Here is an 18,762-nt window from a genome sequence, read left to right as displayed (position 1 = left end):
TTTGAAATAGAACATTCTCCCTCCGACTTCCCTTACTCCTCCTTCAATAAGGGTTACAGGAGTCAAAATAAGAAGTCCTCCAGCTTGACAGCATTTCAACATTATTTCAAAATAACCGCCTGCTGTGTAGACATGGACTACGTTATTTTGAAATAACACGAGTTATTTTGAAATAATGTTGCTGTGTAGACGTATCCTTAGATACAAACAAAAATATATAAATAATACATCGTGAACTTTTGTGGGTACAACCCACTTCTTCACATGACAAATGTGGAGCAAGAGATAAAGAGGCTGAATTATAAAGCAGAAAAAGAGGAGAGAGGGAAAGGAAAAGTACCATAGATCATCTCCAGGCGGTTAGAAAATTAGGCAGTTTTCCTTATATGAGATTTACCAATAAAAGGCTACATATTCCCTGTACCATCTTGCCATTGCAGCAATCAACTAGGAAACAGCAACAGAAGTTTGATCTGCTGCCTTACTTCCTCTGGTTTCCAAAGGCTGAAACACCAACTAAGTCATGCCAATTTCACCTATGAAGACAATTCTGCTGTATCATTACTAGGCAGTGCATTTATGACAGCTCATTGCTCAAAGTCAGGTGCTTTCACTTTTACAGAACCCCCAGCAGTGCTGGGTGTTTTCCAGTTCAAATGGTCCCTGAGGGTACATCTACACAGCAGCGTTATTTCACAGTAACTGATGTTATTCTGAAATAACTCAGTGCCCATCTACACTATGTTGAGCTGGAGGACTTCTTATTCCAACTCCTGTAACCCTCATTTCATGAGGAGCAAGGGAAGTCGGAGGAGTGTTCTTCCTTCAACTTCCTGCTGTGTAAACAGTACCAAAAGCCAAATTAAGCAATTTAGACTTATGCTACACAATTGCCGTAGTTGAAGTTGTGTAGCTTAATTTGACTTTAGTCCTGCTGTGTAAACTCACCCTGAGAGCTTAAACCCTGTTCTACACTTTCCTGCAGTTTCCACTTCAAGGTGTATGAATCACAGTGTGAGCCAAAAGGCTGTGCTATATCAGCCCCGTGTCGACAATGTGGGCGTGAACAGAAAGGTTCCAAATTATAGTTATGTAATCAGGTCTGAAGCATGATTTGAAGAGGGAGGGTGATTGGTGTGAGGAGAGAGGCCTGGTTTGGTGGTCCAGAAATGGGAGGGCATTCCAGGCTTAGACAGCAGTGTGAGAGAACACAGGCAGATGGATTTAAGAGAGAGATGAGCAAATGTGGGTTGAGGCTGCTGCTGAGGCACGGGAGTGCCATGACAAAGAGACTAGTTGGGCTATGGAGGATGTGGAAAGTGAGGCCAAGCAGTTTACACTAGGCATGTGAGTAGAAGGATTCAAAGTGTGGGGGTGATGTAGTCAGATTGCTGGGTGAGGATGACAAATACAGGCTTTGCCTTTTGATAATCCATTGCTTATCTACAGCTAAGGCTGTGTCCAGACTCAGGGTTTTTTTCGAAAAAAGTAGCCTTTTTTCAAAAAAACTTCACCTGCGTCTAGACTACAGCCGCGTTCTTTCGAAATTAAATTGCACGAGGAAGAACGCCTTTTTTGACGGAGATCCGTCGAAAATAAGTGAGTGTGGACGTGGGGAGGCCATTTTTTCGAAAATACTGGCCTCCAGGAAGAAGCCCTGGTGGACAATCTGGGGCATGGGTTGCATGTCTCTGGTTCCTGTCTGCAGCCATTTCTTAAAGGGACAGGCACCCTCACAGCCACTTGTTGCAGCAAAGGAGCCAGAGCACACGGCTACTTTGGTGCAGCATGTCCCAGCCCCAAGACCCTCCTGGCCCTTCCAGAGAGCCTTCTGGGGACCCAGCCAGGGGCTCCAAATGCCGGGCACCATCATGGTCTGGGCCAGAGATCAAGACCCTTCTGGAGCTCTGGGGAGAGGAGGAGGCCTTACAAGCCCTCAAAAGCAGGCGGCGAAATGCCGACATTTATGGCCGCATGGCAGAGGCCCTGGCCCAGAAGGGACACTACCCCCGCACCCAGGACCAGGTGCGCTCCAAAGTGAAAGAGCTGCGGCAAGGGTACGTCAAGGCCAGGGAGGAGAGCTCCCGGTCTGGTGCAGCCCCCTACTACTGCCCTTACTACACCGAGCTGGACCAGATCCTGGGTGGCAGTGGAGAAGCTCGCACACCACGGTGTTTCGTCCAGTCAGGCTTGGCAGACCCTGTGGTGGACGCGCCAGAGCAGGACCCAGAGCACTCAGGAGATGGGGACATGGTGCCAGAGGAGGATAGTGAGGAGACGGCGACCCTCACCCTGGAGCCAGTCACCCAGACCCCAGAGGCCTCCCAGGTGTCATCTGGCACAGGAGATGAAGCAGCAGGTGAGTGCAGTGAGGTTGTGTAACACCGGGGGGAGGGGGAGGTAGGTGGGTGCACAGTGGGTGATGCACAAGGGAAACCTGTCATGCTCAGGCTGATGCCCAGGTCACACACAGTGTTACCTTCAGAATGTCTGATTCCCCTGTCTCAAGGAGAGGGCATGCCCTTTTGGACAGCTGTTGCACACATGACTGATTGTGATAGAAATGTAGCCGTGTTACTCTGATCTGAGGAAGTGGGTCTGGCCCACGAAAGCTCATTCCCTAATAAACCATCCTGTTAGTATTTTAAGTGCTACAGAGTCCAGTTTTTTAGGACTGATTGTGTCTTCTTCTTTTCCTCCACAGCCGGACCAGCCGTGCAAGAGGGCCGCAGCACCCCAGCCCCACCTCCATCTCCATCTCGGGGACATGGGAGCCGCAGACACAGGCGTGTGTATGCGGACATCCTGAGGCAGCATGTGGAGGCCGTGCAGGAGCTCAACTCCATCCTGCGAGAGAGGGCGGAGGCAGAGGATTGGTGGCGTGACCAGCTTATAGAGGAGCTGGTCCAGCAGCGCACGTCCCTGACTGCCACTCTCAGGGAGGTCTGCGGCTTGCCTGCTCCTGTGCCTGGTCCTGCTCCTCCAGCACCCCATGACCCCGCCCCACCAAACCCCCCTTCCACAACAGCATCCCTTTCCCCCCTTGGACCTCCCTCTCCCCCAGCCCCCCCAGTTCCCCAGCCCCTCTCTCCCCCTGGCCCTCCTCTCCCCCAGGCCTCCCCGTCCCAAGAGCACCCTATCCAGCCAACCGACAGGTGCACCACCCGACCCCGTGGCCATGGTGGACCCTGAACACGAGGCCCAGGCAGGAGACTGAGATCAGGCAAGCACCGTGCAACCTGATCCCCTTCCCCCCTCCAGGTTTCAAGTCCCCTTCCCCCCTCCAGGTTTCAAGCACCCCCATAATCCCAGTTAAATGACAAAGAAAGTGTTCAACAAAATGTTTATTGTACATAGTTTTTTCTACATCAAAAATGAACAAAAGCTTTTTTATGTTTGCAACAGTTATACTATTTTTTGAGTGATATTTAAAAAAATAAAACATAACTTATTATTTTGAGACAAACCCTGGTGTTAATGATTTCTCCAAACAGGGTCAGGAGATGGGTTGTGGAGGGAAGCTTCTTTTGGGCCAGGGCCCAGTCCCCAGGCAGAAGCCCCTCAGTAGAGTCAGTGGCCTCCACTTGAGAATTGCTCCCGTAGGGCCTCCCGTACGCAAACAGCAGACCGGTGAGCCTGGCGGATGGCAGCTGTCTGGGGCTGGGCAAAGTGCCTCTCCTGGCCATCAGCACCTGTACCCCACCCTGGTAGGAAGGCCTCCCCTTTCCTCTCCACCAGGTTATGGAGAACGCAACACGCAGTCACCACCTCAGGGATGTTGCTCTCCCCCATGTCTAGGCGTGTGAGCAAGCACCGGAATCTGCCTTTTAAACGTCCGAACGCACATTCCACCTGGTTGCGAGCCCGATTAAGGTGAACATTAAACTGCTCCTTGCTCGCATCCAGGTGGCCGGTGTAGGGCTTCATCAGCCACGGCATCAGGGGGTAGGCCGCATCAGCCACTATGCACACCGGCATGTGCACATCCCCAACTGCAAAGTTGTGATGCGGGAAAAATGTTCCTGCCTGAAGCCTCCGGTAGAGGTACGAGTTCCTGAAGATTCGGGCATCATGTGCCCGCCCTGACCACCCAACACAAATGTCAGAAAACTGGCCACGATGGTCGACCAGGGCCTGGAGGACCATAGAAAAGTAGCCCTTTCTGTTAATGAATTGGGCTGCTCGATGGGGCGGTGCACGGATTGGAATGTGTGTCCCATCGAGCGCTCCTCCACAATTCGGGAAGCCAAGGGCAGCAAAGCCGGCCATGACGCTGTCCAGATCTGGTAGACAGATGAGCCTGTTGAGCAGCTCTGAATTGATGGCCCTCACCACCTGCAGAACGAGACAGACAACAAAATGTTAGAAGGGGTGCCTTATGTCTTAGGAGGAGAACCCACCGCCCACCTTCCTTCTCAAACATCCCGGGAATCCCCTCCTCAGAACCCCCCCCCCCAACAATTCAGGGTGAGTGGAGGAGCTCCCTCCCACTCCCACTCCACTTTGCCCTTCCTGACATTCTCCCTTCCCCCCACCCCAAACTGTGACTGTCCCCAGACAATGACTTACCTCCATCAGGATGGATCCAACAGTAGACCTGCCCACTCCAAATTGGTGTCCCACGGAGCGGTAGCTGTCGGGGGTTGCCAGCTTCCAGAGGGCAATGGCGACCCTCTTTTCCAGGGGGATAGCGGGCCGCAGGTGGGTGTCTTGCCGTTGCAGAGCAGGGGCGAGCCAGGTACACAGCTCCTGGAAAGTGGTCTTTCGCATCCTGAAGTTGCGTAGCCACTCTTGGTCATCCCAGAGCTCCATCACGAGCCGGTCCCACCAGTCAGAGCTGGTGTCAAGCCTCCAAACACGCCTGTCCACAAAGAAGTTTGGAGGCAAGGGCAGTGTGGCTGCTTGACGGATGATCCCTTCGTACCTCTGGTCTGGGTCCAGATGGGGAAGTAGCCTCATGACTGTGTCATGCAGATGCAGCAACACTTGCAGTATGATGGCATGGGGCCATCGCCTGCCCAGGGGCAGCTCTGGCTCCATGCCAAAAAAATGGGTCTAAAACAGAAAAACCTCCAAACAAAAAACCTGCTGGGGTGTCCCAGGAAGCTGAGCACTCCAAACCAGCACTGCAATGCCTTGCTTACCTCCTAGAGGGACAGCAAAGGCAGCTGCAGAAGCAGAGCAACAGGTGTTCAGGAGTGTCCCTTTAACCACGCCGCGTCTCTGCAAAGGGCAGGCAGGCAGCAGCGCCCTGGCAGAAGCGGTTCCGGGTGGCTTTTAATTTCGAAAGAGCGTCCAGCTGTCAGGACGCTCTTTTTCGAAAAAGCGGATCGATTTTCCGATCCGCGTATTGTAGTCTAGACGCGCTCTTTCGAAAGAGCCTCTTTTGAAAGAGGCTTGCAGTCTAGACATAGCCTAACTGTGAAAAGGACTAGCTTTCTTTGCTACACAGGTCTGCATGCAGCATTTGTACTGATTTAACTATTTCATTTGGAGCTGAGATTTTCCCATGGAAATAGTTCTATCAGCTCAACTTGTGTGGTGGATGCATTTCTGTTATTATAAACGTGTTTTATTGCCCTTTCCACCCCAGAATAAGTTATACCTCCATAACTGCATCCACCCTAAAGGGTTGTACCACTTTAACTACACCTGTGTCATTAAAGCGATTGCTGTTACTACCCTTGTGCAGCAGCAGCTCACAGCACAGAATATGGTTGTAGTCCAGGTATTCCTCAAATACATATTGCTCAGGGCATTCAAAATGAAAAGCTGGTAGGGCTATTCATTTTTGTATCCCCGGCTGTTGCTTCCCATATTGCCTTTCACTGCAGACAACAAACAATTCATCCTCAATGTGTTGACATGAACAGCTGTGCTCATTGTTATTAAGTCACAGAACCTCATGAGAATCTTATCAGATATTAATACATTGAAAAACTTCCGATATAGTTACTCATTCATCATAATACAAACATATAAGCATGAGCTGAAACTCTTTCTTTAGACCTAGAGCCTTAGCAAATTCAGTCCATTGTGGTCAAATTTCATATTACTGAAATACTAAATTTCATGAGTTCGGTTATTTAAATCTGAAGTTTTACAGTGTTGTAATTGCAGGTGTCCTGACCCCAAAAGGAGATGGGGGTGTCTCAAGTTTATTGTAGGGGAGTTGTGATACTGGTACCTTTACCTCTGTGCTGCTGCTGGTGGTGGCTCTGCCTTCAGAGGTAGGCAGCTGGAGAGAGGCGGCTGTTGGCCAGCAGCTCTTTAGAAATGATGGCATGGTATGGTATTGCCACCCTATCTGTGAGGCTGTCTGAGCTTGAGCCCTCACTGCAACTCCTTCTTGGGTCAGGATCCCTCAGTTTGAAAAACCCTGGTCTCCCCCATGAAATCTGTAAGCACACAAAAGACCAGTCCATGACTGGCATGTTGTTTATGGCTGTGAATTTGAGAGGGCCCTATTCATATTACATGACCATACATAGTCTGGAACAAAAGGCAGCCAACAAAACATATGCAAACCGTGACTTGGGGATCTTTGAGGAGATTCTGCAATCTGCCCTACTCCATGAGCATCATTGTCTCATCCTGAGACCTTTTGCTCTCGAATCACTGTTGCCCTGCACCTTCTATAATCATTGGAGGCAATTCAAAGTGAATGCAGAAGGAGTCTCAAACTCTCAGAAATCAGACTGCTCGCATATTGCACTGACTCCACCCACATGTTAATGACCATGCGGATTGTACTGCAATAACGAACTGATGTCTTCATAGGTGCCACCAAAGGACTAAGTGTCATTGCCCCTAGCAAAGTGGTCAGCCAGTGGTGAATTGTAATCCCACAAGACTAATAGAAGCAAACAAACAAAGGAGATAATAGGCACAAGCTGGGGGGCTGCTTCGGCAGGACCGAGATCAACTCAGACCTGCCGCAGGTTCCCTGAAAACCTACCTGATCCCCCCACCCTTTCAGCCATTCCATTCAGTTCCACTAAAAAGGCAAGTCATAAATGGGCTTCTTTGGGGAACACCTTGCATCCAGTTTATCCAATCAGATTGTCACATCAAGCAAACTCTTTGACAGCTAGTATCATACACCATTTCCTAGCCACTGCACAGTTCACTTCCAGGTCCCCAGTCATTATGGACTGTTGAGTAGACAAAACCGAAGTATTTGAACCTTCCTCTTTCCACAAAAGGTCTCAATGTTTCCATACCACAGTCCCAAAATATCAAGTGTGCTGTCTTTGAGCTATGTCCTGGAAAAAAAGGAGAATTACTCCTCTGGCTCAAGCTTGGCTTATCTGGCCCTGTACACTGCCAACACAAGGCTGTGCCTTAAAGGTGCTTAGCACCTTACAGGATCAATAGTCCTACAGTATCTCAGGCACATCATGACATCTAAGGCCTCGTGCAAACTTCAGAGGGCCCTCAACTTCTCTTGCAGTTCACAAGATTGGAAAACACTCAACAACTTACCACATTAGGTCATTAATAATGTTGCAGCCAAGTTTTCATATGCAATTACTAATTTTATGTCACCATGGTTTTTGTGCCCAACTTGTAATACCCAAGGGTGTGTCTAGACTACATGCCTCCTTCGACGGAGGCATGTAGATTAGCGAGATCGGAAGAGGGAAATGAAGCTTCATTTAAATTTAAATGGCTGCCCCGATCTGCCGATCAGCTGTTTGTCGGCAGATCGGGGGAGTCTGGACGCGATGCCCCGACAAAGAAGCCTTTCTTCATCGACACAGGTAAGCCTCGTGAAACCAGGCTTACCTGTGTCGATGAAGAAAGGCTTCTTTGTCGGGGCATCGCGTCCAGACTCCCCCGATCTGCCGACAAACAGCTGATCGGCAGATCGGGGCAGCCATTTAAATTTAAATGAAGCCGCGATTATTTTAATCGCGGCTTCATTTCCCTCTTCCGATCTGGCTAATCTACATGCCTCCGTCGAAGGAGGCATGTAGTCTAGACACACCCTAAGGCCTAATTTCTATTTTGGTTGCCACTGGTAGCTGTGAGTCTTTGCTAGCTCTGAATATAAGGCTTTAGGAGTCTCAAGTTGCATCTCCTTCCCCTTTCCCCTCCCCACCCACCCCTCCAAAAAATGGAGGCATGTAAAATCACTGAAAGTTTCTGAAAATGTTGACGTTGAAGGTTTATAAAGTGCTGAAAGATCTGGGGCTGAAAAGCCTCATGGAGTTTTTTATGTTGTATACTGAAAAGCCATCTACTTTCAAACCTGATTTCATGATTGGTAGCAGGACACTTTACTTCCTGACACATACTTGTGCGATTGTCACCCTTTCACTGTGACTCACCATTGGGTACCCAGACGGAATTTACAGCGAAGGTTTTCAACACTTTTTTCCATCTTGCACATTTCCTGAGAGAGCTGGTAGAAAATGTGTTTCCTGAAAATGCAGTAAGTGAAAAAAAAACCAAACAGAAAAACTGCAAAATGAGCACAACTATCTTGCAACTTCCTGTTTAGAGATTTAGCATCAATATAGGTATCTTAGATAAATATATTTTTAATTTATATCTTGTAATTAGAAGAAAGCTGGAGATTTTAAATGTATGCTTGGCTCATGTTAAGACAGTGTTTCTCAAACTGTGCTCCGCGGAGCCCCAGGGCTCTGCGAAACATCTCCAGGGGCTCCGCGAGGTTGACAAACTGAAAGCCTTCAAAAGCATAATTGAGAATCACCTTGAACTGATGCAATGAACACACACCGCTGGGGCGCCACATAAATTTTTATGCATGTAAAGGGCTCCAGAGCCCTAAAAGTTTGAGAACCGCTTTGTTAAGATATTTGTATTCCAACCAGGACTGGACCTCATTGTGCCAGGGGCTGTGCATACACAAGCCCAGAGAATTCACAGCCTAGGTAGAAGTGGACAAGTGGTGGAGGAAAGAAATATTATTATTCCCAGGATGCAAGAGAAACCAAAGCCAAGAGTGATTAAGGATGAATTCTAAGGAACAATTGCATTGAAATTAATGAGAGGTTGTTGGCTTAGTTCAGATTTGACGATCCCAGCAAAGCAGCTTGCACTGGGTTGTGCACAAAGTCTGGGGCAGAACTGGGATTTGAACCCCCCTCTGCTGAGTCACAGGTTAGTACTTTAACCCCAAAGACCAGCCTTCCAGTCACTTCAGACCATGGTTTTACATATTAGAATCTGGACATTTCCTTTGCTGAATGATCAGTTCCCACCGCTGTGTCTGTAGATTTCCCCAGTAGAAGTCTAATAGGCTATGTCTACACTGGCAACCGAATGACAAAACTTTTGTCTTTCAGCAGTGTTAAAAAACATGCCACCCCGCAAGACAAAAGTTTTGCGGATGACAAGTGCCAGTGTGAACAGCATTTTATCAGCAGGAGTGCTCTCCAGCCAACAAAGTTGATGCCACTTTTTTGGGGTAGAAGTTTTTTGTTGGCTAAAGTGCTGACAGAAGCTATACTGTATGGCTGTGTCTAGACTGGCAAGTTTTTCCGCAAAATCATCTGATTTTGCGGAAAAACTTGCCAGCTGTCTACACTGGCCGCTTGAATTTCCACAAGAACACTGACGAGCTCATGTAAGATCATCAGTGTTCTTGCGGAAATACTATGCTGCTCCCGTTCGGGCAAAAGTCTTTTTCCGAAAGACTTTTGTACAAAAGGGCCAGTGTAGACAGCACAGTAGTGTTTTCCACAAAAAAGCCCCGATCACGAAAATGGCAATCGGGGCTTTTTTGCGGAAAACCGCGTCTAGATGGGCCACGGACGCTTTTACGCAAAAAGTGCTTTTGCGGAAAAGTATCCTGCCAATCTAGACGTGCTTTTCTGAAAATGCTTTTAACGGAAAACTTTAGCAATACTTCTGGCCACATAGTATAGACAAAGCCTAAGGCAGGACGGCTCTCTGGGCAGAGCCCAATTTTGTTTCTGGCTCGGACAGCAAGCACCTTTGACAGAATATTAATCACTCTAGATCACACAGAGAATCACCAGCTGTGTCTGGTCCCACAAGAAGTTCAGCATGGAGGGAAAAAGACAAAAATTAGCATTTGGGAGCAAATCTTACCTCAGGAGCACATTTGGAGGTACTTGTCGAGGGAGATGTGAGGGAGACGTGCTTATTCTGGAGCCCAGGTTGGGGAGGGTCTCAAGAATGTTGCCAGACAGATACTAGACAGGATGAGATGAGTGAGGTGCACTAACAGGCCTCAGCATGTCTTAATCCAGCCCTGGTTGATGGAAATAAAATGAAAATGATTACAGAAAGAGTATGCACTGGTTATATTTTCTTCTCAGCTATGCCTACACCACAAGGTTTTTGTGCAAAAACAGCCATTTTTGTGCAAAAACCGGTGGAGCATCTTCACCTCAAGCATGTTTTTGCACAAGAAAATGACAGAACAGGGGTGTTTTGCCGGCAGAGTTATTCCTCTCCCCAAGAGGAATAGATCCTTTTTGCGCTACAGCTCATGTGCAAAAAGGCAGGTGTGGACGCTCCGGAGGTTTTTTTGTGCAAGAAACCCCTATGGGCAAAAACACAGGTGCTCTAATGGCCATTCTGTGAATGGCAATCAGTGGTTTTGTGACAAAAAATGAAACTGTGGTCATGACAGCAGATACTTTGAAGCATTTCTCTGCCCTCAAACTTTAGAAGCATTTAGTATACCTATCTAGCAATGGTATTTCTAAGAGAACCTCTCACTTTGGTATCATAAAAAGCTTAAACAATAATGGTAGCCAGTTTGGAAATACTGGAGAGCACTTTTATGAGTTTGAAACCGGCATAGAGAAAGATAACTTGGGAATTTTTTGTCAGTAAAAGGAAAGATTACCAAATACTGTCATCAAAGATGGGTCTTTGTTATAGTATAGGATCTAGCCTAGAACGAGTTCTAACCGCACCTATTCCCTTCTGCCAACCACAAAACCACATCCTGCACACACACAGACATATAAAGTTTAAGCTCCTCAGCTTTTATATATTTATTATGCACCCATAGCTACAATTAAATCAAACAATGAAAAATATCCATTGTATTTTGTACATTTTAAATCTTGCAGGGTAATTTGAAGAAATAGCAATCATAATACAATCTTTGTAACTTTTAAATTGATAATAATCTACTATATATTTGAGAGACTTTGTCTGTCTGTGAGTCTGTCTGTTCAAGAACTCCTCCTAAATAGTACGAACTAGGACAGAGGGGGCAATAATTTTTTGAGGGGGGTCATTTAATGAATTTTGGTATGTGGTCATCGGCCGGCTCCATCTCTGGAAGGGGTGGGGACTGGGGCAGAAGGGGCAGAAGGGGCAGTGCTGGGGATTTGCCTCCCCCCCAGAGTTGTCTGGGACTAGAGGCTTTAAATTAAAAACACAGCAAAGGGCTCACGGCTCCACTGCTACCATGTTGCCTGGCAGCTGCCTGTAGTTGCTGAAGCTATTCAAAGGGCTTGCGACCCTGGCCACTGCTGTGGTAGTGCCCCGACTGGGAGCCAGGCGCCATTTACATAGGCTCTTGCTGCCTGAGCCACCGCCTGGAAAATTGGTAGCACAGCAGCAGGATATAAATAGAAAGTAGCCAGATACAGTCCGCAGGCCAAATCAAAGTGTTAGGCGGGCTGGGTCTGGCCCCCCAGGCTGCATCTTGTCCAGCCCTGAGCTAGGACCACCAGATTTAGTATGCAGTTTTCTCTCATCATAACGTAAAGCTAGGTCAGAGTTTGGTTGTGCCAGAAAAATAGGATGTGCTTGGAATGGGATTCCTTCTCATAAAACCAAACAGAAAAAAAGCAGCCTACAGCCCCAGCTTAAACCCCTATAGTGCATCATTGACAATCTTCAGCCTATCCTGGAAGTCAGTCCCTCACCCTCATAGGTCTTGGGAGTCAGGATGATCCTCGCCTACAGACAACCCCCCAACACAAAACACTTTCCAGCAGCCACCCACCACATCTCAGATAACACTCATCCACAAACCTACTCTGGCAACAGACCCTGTTGCCAGCTCTGTCCACATATCTGTACAAATGACACCATCACAGGACCTAATCACATAAGCCGCAACATCAGGGGCTTTTATACCTGTATATCCACTAATGTGATATATGTCATCAAAGGCCAGTAACGCTCCTTTGCCACGTGTATTCGCCAAACGAAACAGTCTCTGCAACAAAGGATAAATGGACACAAATCAGACATCAGAAATGGTAACACACATAACCTGTAGGGGAACATTTTAACCTCCCTGGTCACTCAATCATGAATTTAAAAGCAGCCACACCCAATTACATAGAGAGACTGCAGAACGGGAATTCATCTACAAATTTGACACTGTTACCCTAGACTAGAATAAAGACATTACCTGGTTAATTCACAACAAAGCCAATTTCCCCTGCCTTTGACATCCACATTTTCACATCAAAACTATGAATCTTGGAGTCATTATGGATATAGCTCTGAAAACATCCTCTCGATGTGCAGCAGCTGTCAAAAAAGCAAACAGAATGTTAGGAATCATTAAAAAGGGATAGAGAATAAGACAGAGACTATCTTATTGCCTCTGTATAAATCCATGGCATGCCACATTTTGAATACTGCCTACAGATATAGTTGGAAAAAAATTAGAAAAGGACAACAAAAATGATTAAGGGTTTGGGACAGCTAGCATATGAAGAGAGCTTAAAATGACTAGTACTTTTCATCTTAGAAAAGAGCAGATGAAGGGGAGATATAATAGAGGTCTATAAAATCATGACTGATGTGGAAAAAGTAAATATGGAAAAGTTAGTTGCTTGTTCCCTTAACATAAGAACTAGGGATCACCAAAAGAAATTAATAGGCAGCAGGTTTAAAACAAATAAAAGGAAATATTTCTCCATGCCACGCACAGTCAACCTATGGAACTCCTTCTCAGAGGATGTTGTGAAGACAAGGACTTTAAAAAGAACTACATAAATTCATGGAGAATAGGTCCATTGATGCGTATTAGCTGGGATGGGTAGAATGGTGTCTCTAGCCTCTGTTTGTCAGAGGCTGGGAATGGGTAACAGCGGAGGGATCACTTGATGATTACTTGTTCTATTTGTTCCCACTGGGACACCTGGCATTGGCCACTGTTCAAAGACAGGATACTGGGCTAGATGTACTTGTGGTCTGACCCAGTATGGCCATTTTTATGTTCTTCTGAATGGGACACATCCAGCCCACTTAATTAGCTTCATTAACATGGATCCAACAATTGACAGGTACTTCTTTTGCTGTTATATTTATCTTGCATTTAGTTATTTCCACTCCATCTGATGAAGCAGGTCTTACCTATGAAAGCTCATGATACTATGTATATTTTTGTTAGTATCTGAGGTGCCACAGGACTACTCATTGTTTTTAAAGATACAGACTTACACAGCTACCCCTCTGAGACTTTTTAAAATTAAAGTGTACATGCTTCATTTAACTCATTGCTCTGGGGTGGAGATGAGGCTGAGGGGTTCAGTATGAAGGCTGTTCCAGGGAGAGAGAACTGCCCCAGTTCTCTTTCACCACAGCAGCATGGTGTCAGTTGAGAAGCGCCTCTCGATGGCTGCTGCACTCCAGCTCATCTGATGAAGTGGGTTTACCCACAAAAGCTCATGATACTATATACATATTTTGTTAGTCGCTAAGTCGTCACAGGAGTACTCATTACTTTCATTTTAGGTTTCCAAAAAACAATTCATTGAGTTAAGGACCCGAGCAATGCCGGGTAAATCTACTACATAATAATTTACATTCCAATAGCGCAGTCTATCCAATGGTGCCAAATGAGCTGTGTGACAGAGTACTAGGAATTAGCAACAGAACCAGCACTCTGGTCACTGATTAATCAATTGGTCCCCTAGTGGGGTGAGAGGATGATTAAGAAATGCAGTTCCTGATCACCTGCTCAGATTGCAATTGGGAAGCTAATGAACTAATAATTAGCCCATTAATAAGGAAGCTGTATAAAAGAACACGGGAAAGCAGTAGAGAAAGGAGGTACTGTGGCAAAGACAAAAGGGACTTATCTGAGACCAGACACCTTTCTCATAGTTTAGACTATAGGGGTGTGAATAGCAATGTGCACCAAAATACTGTGTTGTAGCTCCCCTGTGTGGAGGCTGTGAGCACCCCCACAGTCCTAAATGTGGGGCAATGTAGCCAAGCCCTCAGGTATATAAATAGGAGTCTTCCTGCCTGCAAATGCAGGAGCTAGGCTATTGAGTTTCAGTCTCTGTGAAGAAAGCTAGAGAAGTATCTGTAAGTGTGACCCTAACAGGAAGCAGAGTGATGAAACTTTGTGGGAACAGGACTCCCTGAAGAGGCAGATTTAGGGATTTCTGAGCAAGGAAACTGCCTCTTGTTGTCTAGTTCTGTTTTACTCGGGGAACAAGTACATTCTTTTGTAATTAGGCACGATTACACTGAATATATATGTGACTCATATAATTAATGTCTCACCCTAACAGAAACACAGCAGCACAGCCCTGAGTATTGGCTAATTGCTTAGATTAAAAGGGCAACAGTATTGTTCTTACTGTCAGTGAAGGGTTAAACGGGTGGAACTTGATCTGATTTTCTTTTCCCCCTAAATTGGGGATGTTTTGGATCCTGGGTTTTGAGGTCGGTACATTTCTAAAAGCAAACCAACCACCCCACCCACCCAAGAACAGGCTCCTGGACAGTTTTAAAGTCAACTGAAAATGTGCTGGGAATTGAAACAGCCAGAGATCTGGAGAGCTAAGGTGTAGTTTCTCACCGCTGAAGATTTCATGCCCAGGCAGCTTGCACTGCTGGAACACAGTTTGGAGGTAATGACACTGTGTATTGTTTTGGGTCATTTGATCTAATACTACATACTTCAAGGTAAGAACTTTGCCATCAACTACAGGCTCTACCCCTGGTTTACCAAAAACTAAGAAAATCTTGTTTTATTACATTAACTTTGGGAAATATTTTTTAGTAAAACATTGTTGCATGATAACAGAACAATGTTTTAGTTGGGTACGAACCCTGGTTAAAATAAAGTTCCCTGGGTTTTCTTTTTTTTCTTTTTCTTCCAAACTGTTCAGATGGGAAAGAAATCAAACATCACTTGGTTTGGTAACAATTACCCCAGCTGTGTTTAAACATTGTTAATATTTTGTGGACAGAGCATTCGGACAAAGTTTGGCAGTATTCACAGATGGTGTTAACATAAGGAAAACAAACAAAACATTTTTTTTATCAAATAGATGGGACAATAGCAGCATTTCATTTAAAGTTAATGTTTGGTTCCACAATTATTTAAAGTAGAGTGCCAAGAAACAACACACAAGAAGCAGACTGTAGTACCTAAGTTGGTTCCTACTAAAAAGATGACTAAGGCCTTGTCTATTCTTAAAGTTACATAAGTTTATTTGAATCCATTTAAAACAGATCTAGTTGAAACTTCAGGGACACTGAAATTGATTTAAGCCTGGATTATGTTGATTTAGCTTACCTTGGAAGGGGATAAGCAATGATTCAAAGCTAATTTAATATAAACCAGGTTTGAGTTGAATTAACAAAATATACAAGAGTATGACACAGGATTTTGAACTGGTTTTACTAAGTCATTTTGAAAATCACACTTTTGGTCAAACCCAAGCAGCTTTCAATACAGAAAAGGCCTAAGACTCCAAGTCTTTGATGTCTGATCTCTCACTTGAGTGGAACTCTGTGCAGGGGCGTGGTTTAGCCCTTGTAGAGCCCATCGCAGGACTGTAGTCTAAGACTGTAATGTTTTGCATAAGCAACCAAAACTATTACATCTCAGTGGACAGATGTCAGCACTGGGGTAAGAATGCAAAGGTAATGAACTATCACTGAAGATGAAAGTAACAGGCAAAGCTATTTCATTTAAAAACAAAACAAAGAAACCAGTATTTCTTAGATATCACCATCCATCCAGATACACACCAGAAAATTTTACATTCACTAATGGAAAAAGAGTGAACATACTGCTTTTTTGTGTAGTCTTTGAGGCAAGTGAGATTTTTATATTCCTCCTGGCTATAAGAATTTGTTTTGAATGTGTAACCATGCCATTAGTCTCTGTTATGCCTTGAGCTGATTGTGTGATGATTTAGAGCAAGCTTGAAAATAAGAAAGCTGCTGCAAACAGGAAGATCTTGTCTTCTGTCTTTGCAGAGAAATTCTAAAAAACAGATGCAAAGTAGTTTTTTTAAAAGTTTGTACTTTAGTTTTGTCTCTAATCTATAAAAAATGTCAGGATATTTGTTAAGTTTTTTGTTTGTTTGTTTTAGGCTGGCTTTTTACCTTAAAAATATCAGGAATGCAATGCAGTTTTGCTGGAAGAATCATTTGATATTTCAGAGACAGAGTTTCTCAGCCCATACTTGGAAGTGAGGTGTTTTAACAAAGAAAGCTTTTCTCCCAAGAGTTCGTTAAGCACATGAGATAAAGATGAACACAATCAAATGGAAGCCAGAATTTGATACACTGAAAAAACTCCCCCACCTTCCTGCCTCTACTAGTCAGATTTAATTTGTGTAATAACTGTTATCAAAATCCTACCATTCGTCAATCATCTAAAGTCCTGCCAAGAATATCAAAATAATCAAGACCTAAATTTCCAGTGTGAACAGTAACCAAAACTTCACTCAATCCTCTTTTTCTTTCCTTCCTTCCTTAAATTAAGTTTTCAGCCCTAAAAGAGGGCACGGAATTATTTATTCCTTTACATGTCACCTTTAAAACCTAGTAAGTATGGTCTCACCCATTGATAAAGAGGAAATTAAATTAGATTATGTAATGCTCAGATACCACCCTTGGCAGAAAAGCTTATAAAAACCTAGATAGTGGAAAAAACAGTTAAAAATTGTGCGTGCATACTTGAAGTATTAACTGAGTTCTGATATTCTGTACCTTTAAATATTGTCACTTGTCCACAGAGATTAAACATGCACTCTAAGAATTGGGTTCAACCTCTGCATTGATTGTACAGTTGTTAGGACACCTCAGCCAAAATCTTCACTACACTCAGTATTTGATATATTCCTTTGCTGTACTTAAAGAGACATATATGTAATACATCTGTCAGGGAAGAGTTTGAAGATTTCTAACAAGGAGTTGAGTGAGGCATTCTCTACTGGGAATGGGTTTTTTTTTTGCTACATCTCAAGGTGTAAATTGAAACTAATACCATATGCTGACACCTGTGAAAGATTCCAAACTTTTAGGCTATGTTTACACTGCAATGCTATGTCCGGATACCGGAACATCTTCATGGTAAATCCATTATTTTGGGCTCGCTATTCTGACTTCCCTGTAAACCTCATTCTACAAGGAGTAAGGAACGTTTTGGAATAGCTCTTTATTTTGAAATTTGGCACTATATAAACCAGCAGTTCTCAAACTTTTTGGACTCCGGAGCCCTTTACATGCGTAAAAATTTATGCGGAGCCCCAGCGGTGTGTGTTAATTGCATCAGTTCAAGGCGATTCTCAATTATGCTTTTGATGGCTTTCCAGTTTGTCAACCTCGCAGCGCTCCTGGAGATGTCTCGCAGAGCCCTGGGGCTCCGCAGGGCACAGTTTGAGAAACACTGGTGTAGACAGTGCCATATGATGAAATAAGCCACTGATGGACCTATTCTCCAGCAATTTAACTAGTTCTTTTTTTTAATCCTGTTATAGTTTTGGTCTTCACAGCATCCCCTGGCAAAGAGTTCCACAGGTTGACTTTATGTTGTGTGAAGTACTTCCTTTTGTTTTTTTAAAACCTGCTGCCTATAATTTCATTGGGTGGCTGCTAGTTCTTGTGTTATGTGAAGGATTAAATAACATTTCCTTATTCACTTTCTTCACACCAGTCAAGATTTTATAGACCCCCTATCATAATCCCCCCTTAGTCATCTCTTTTCTAAGATGAAAATTCCCAGTCATTTTAATCTCTCCTCCTGTTTCATACCCTTAATCATTTTAGTTGCCCATTTCCGTACCTTTTCCAATTCCAATATAACTTTTTGGGGATGGGGTGACCAGATCTGCACAAAATATTTAAGGTGTGCACGTACCATAGATTTATATAGAGGCAATATGATATTTTCTGTTATGTGTTTTGGTATATTTTGCTTTATTCTTATCTTAAATTTGCATTATCCTAACAAAACATTTAATTTATTCATATCTCTTTTATACGTTGCAGGTCAAAGTGAAAATGAAAAGACAAAAAACAATACAACAATTTTCCACTCAAAGGCCTCAAAAACTAACCAAGGTGACGGATGCATCAAGAACATATCAACATGTCATCTGAAAGGTCAAGTGGTGTATCTACATCCAACCAGCCCGAAGCACAAATACAGCTACCTACTGAAGAAACACTTTCAAAGCCAATTTTGGAAGTACTTAATGAGGCTGTTAAGAATTCTGGAGACACAACACAGTTCATGCGAACAAACATGGCTGTGGCATCATACTTTCTATTTAAGCAAGAGATATCACATACTACAAACTTGAGGCCAGTGTTAAGTGCATTGTCACTTGTTTATCCTGAAGTTGAACACTGGTTCCAAACAAGACCAGCCAATGCTCACTATCTTTCTGCAAGAAACTCAGCTGTCTGGCTAGAAGCATGTGGTGCAACAGTAAAAGACTCAACAGTTGAAAAAGTGAAGAACTCTCTCACCACATTCAAATATTAAGTCATTGTGTACATTATCTTGATGTCAGTGTAGACCAA

General features: G+C 44.5%; 1 long non-coding RNA gene across 1 annotated transcript in view; it reads right to left on the bottom strand.

Annotated features, from left to right (window-relative positions):
• Positions 1–4,536: 4,536 nt before the first annotated feature.
• Positions 4,537–18,762, bottom strand: part of LOC112547462 (uncharacterized) — a 28,458-nt gene continuing 14,232 nt past the window's right edge. The window contains exons 2-6 of the long non-coding RNA XR_003091196.2: positions 12,383–12,504; positions 12,103–12,184; positions 10,087–10,249; positions 8,334–8,426; positions 4,537–6,398 (exon numbers count right to left, since the gene is read on the bottom strand). This is a non-coding gene — a long non-coding RNA (uncharacterized LOC112547462). The remainder of the gene's footprint in view (positions 6,399–8,333; positions 8,427–10,086; positions 10,250–12,102; positions 12,185–12,382; positions 12,505–18,762) is intronic.

The sequence above is a fragment of the Pelodiscus sinensis genome, chromosome 2 (genome assembly GCF_049634645.1).
Source record: "Pelodiscus sinensis isolate JC-2024 chromosome 2, ASM4963464v1, whole genome shotgun sequence".
Classification (NCBI taxonomy): domain Eukaryota; kingdom Metazoa; phylum Chordata; order Testudines; family Trionychidae; genus Pelodiscus; species Pelodiscus sinensis.
The sequence above is the reverse complement of the archived record's forward strand: the minus strand, read 5'-3'. Positions and strand labels throughout refer to the sequence as shown.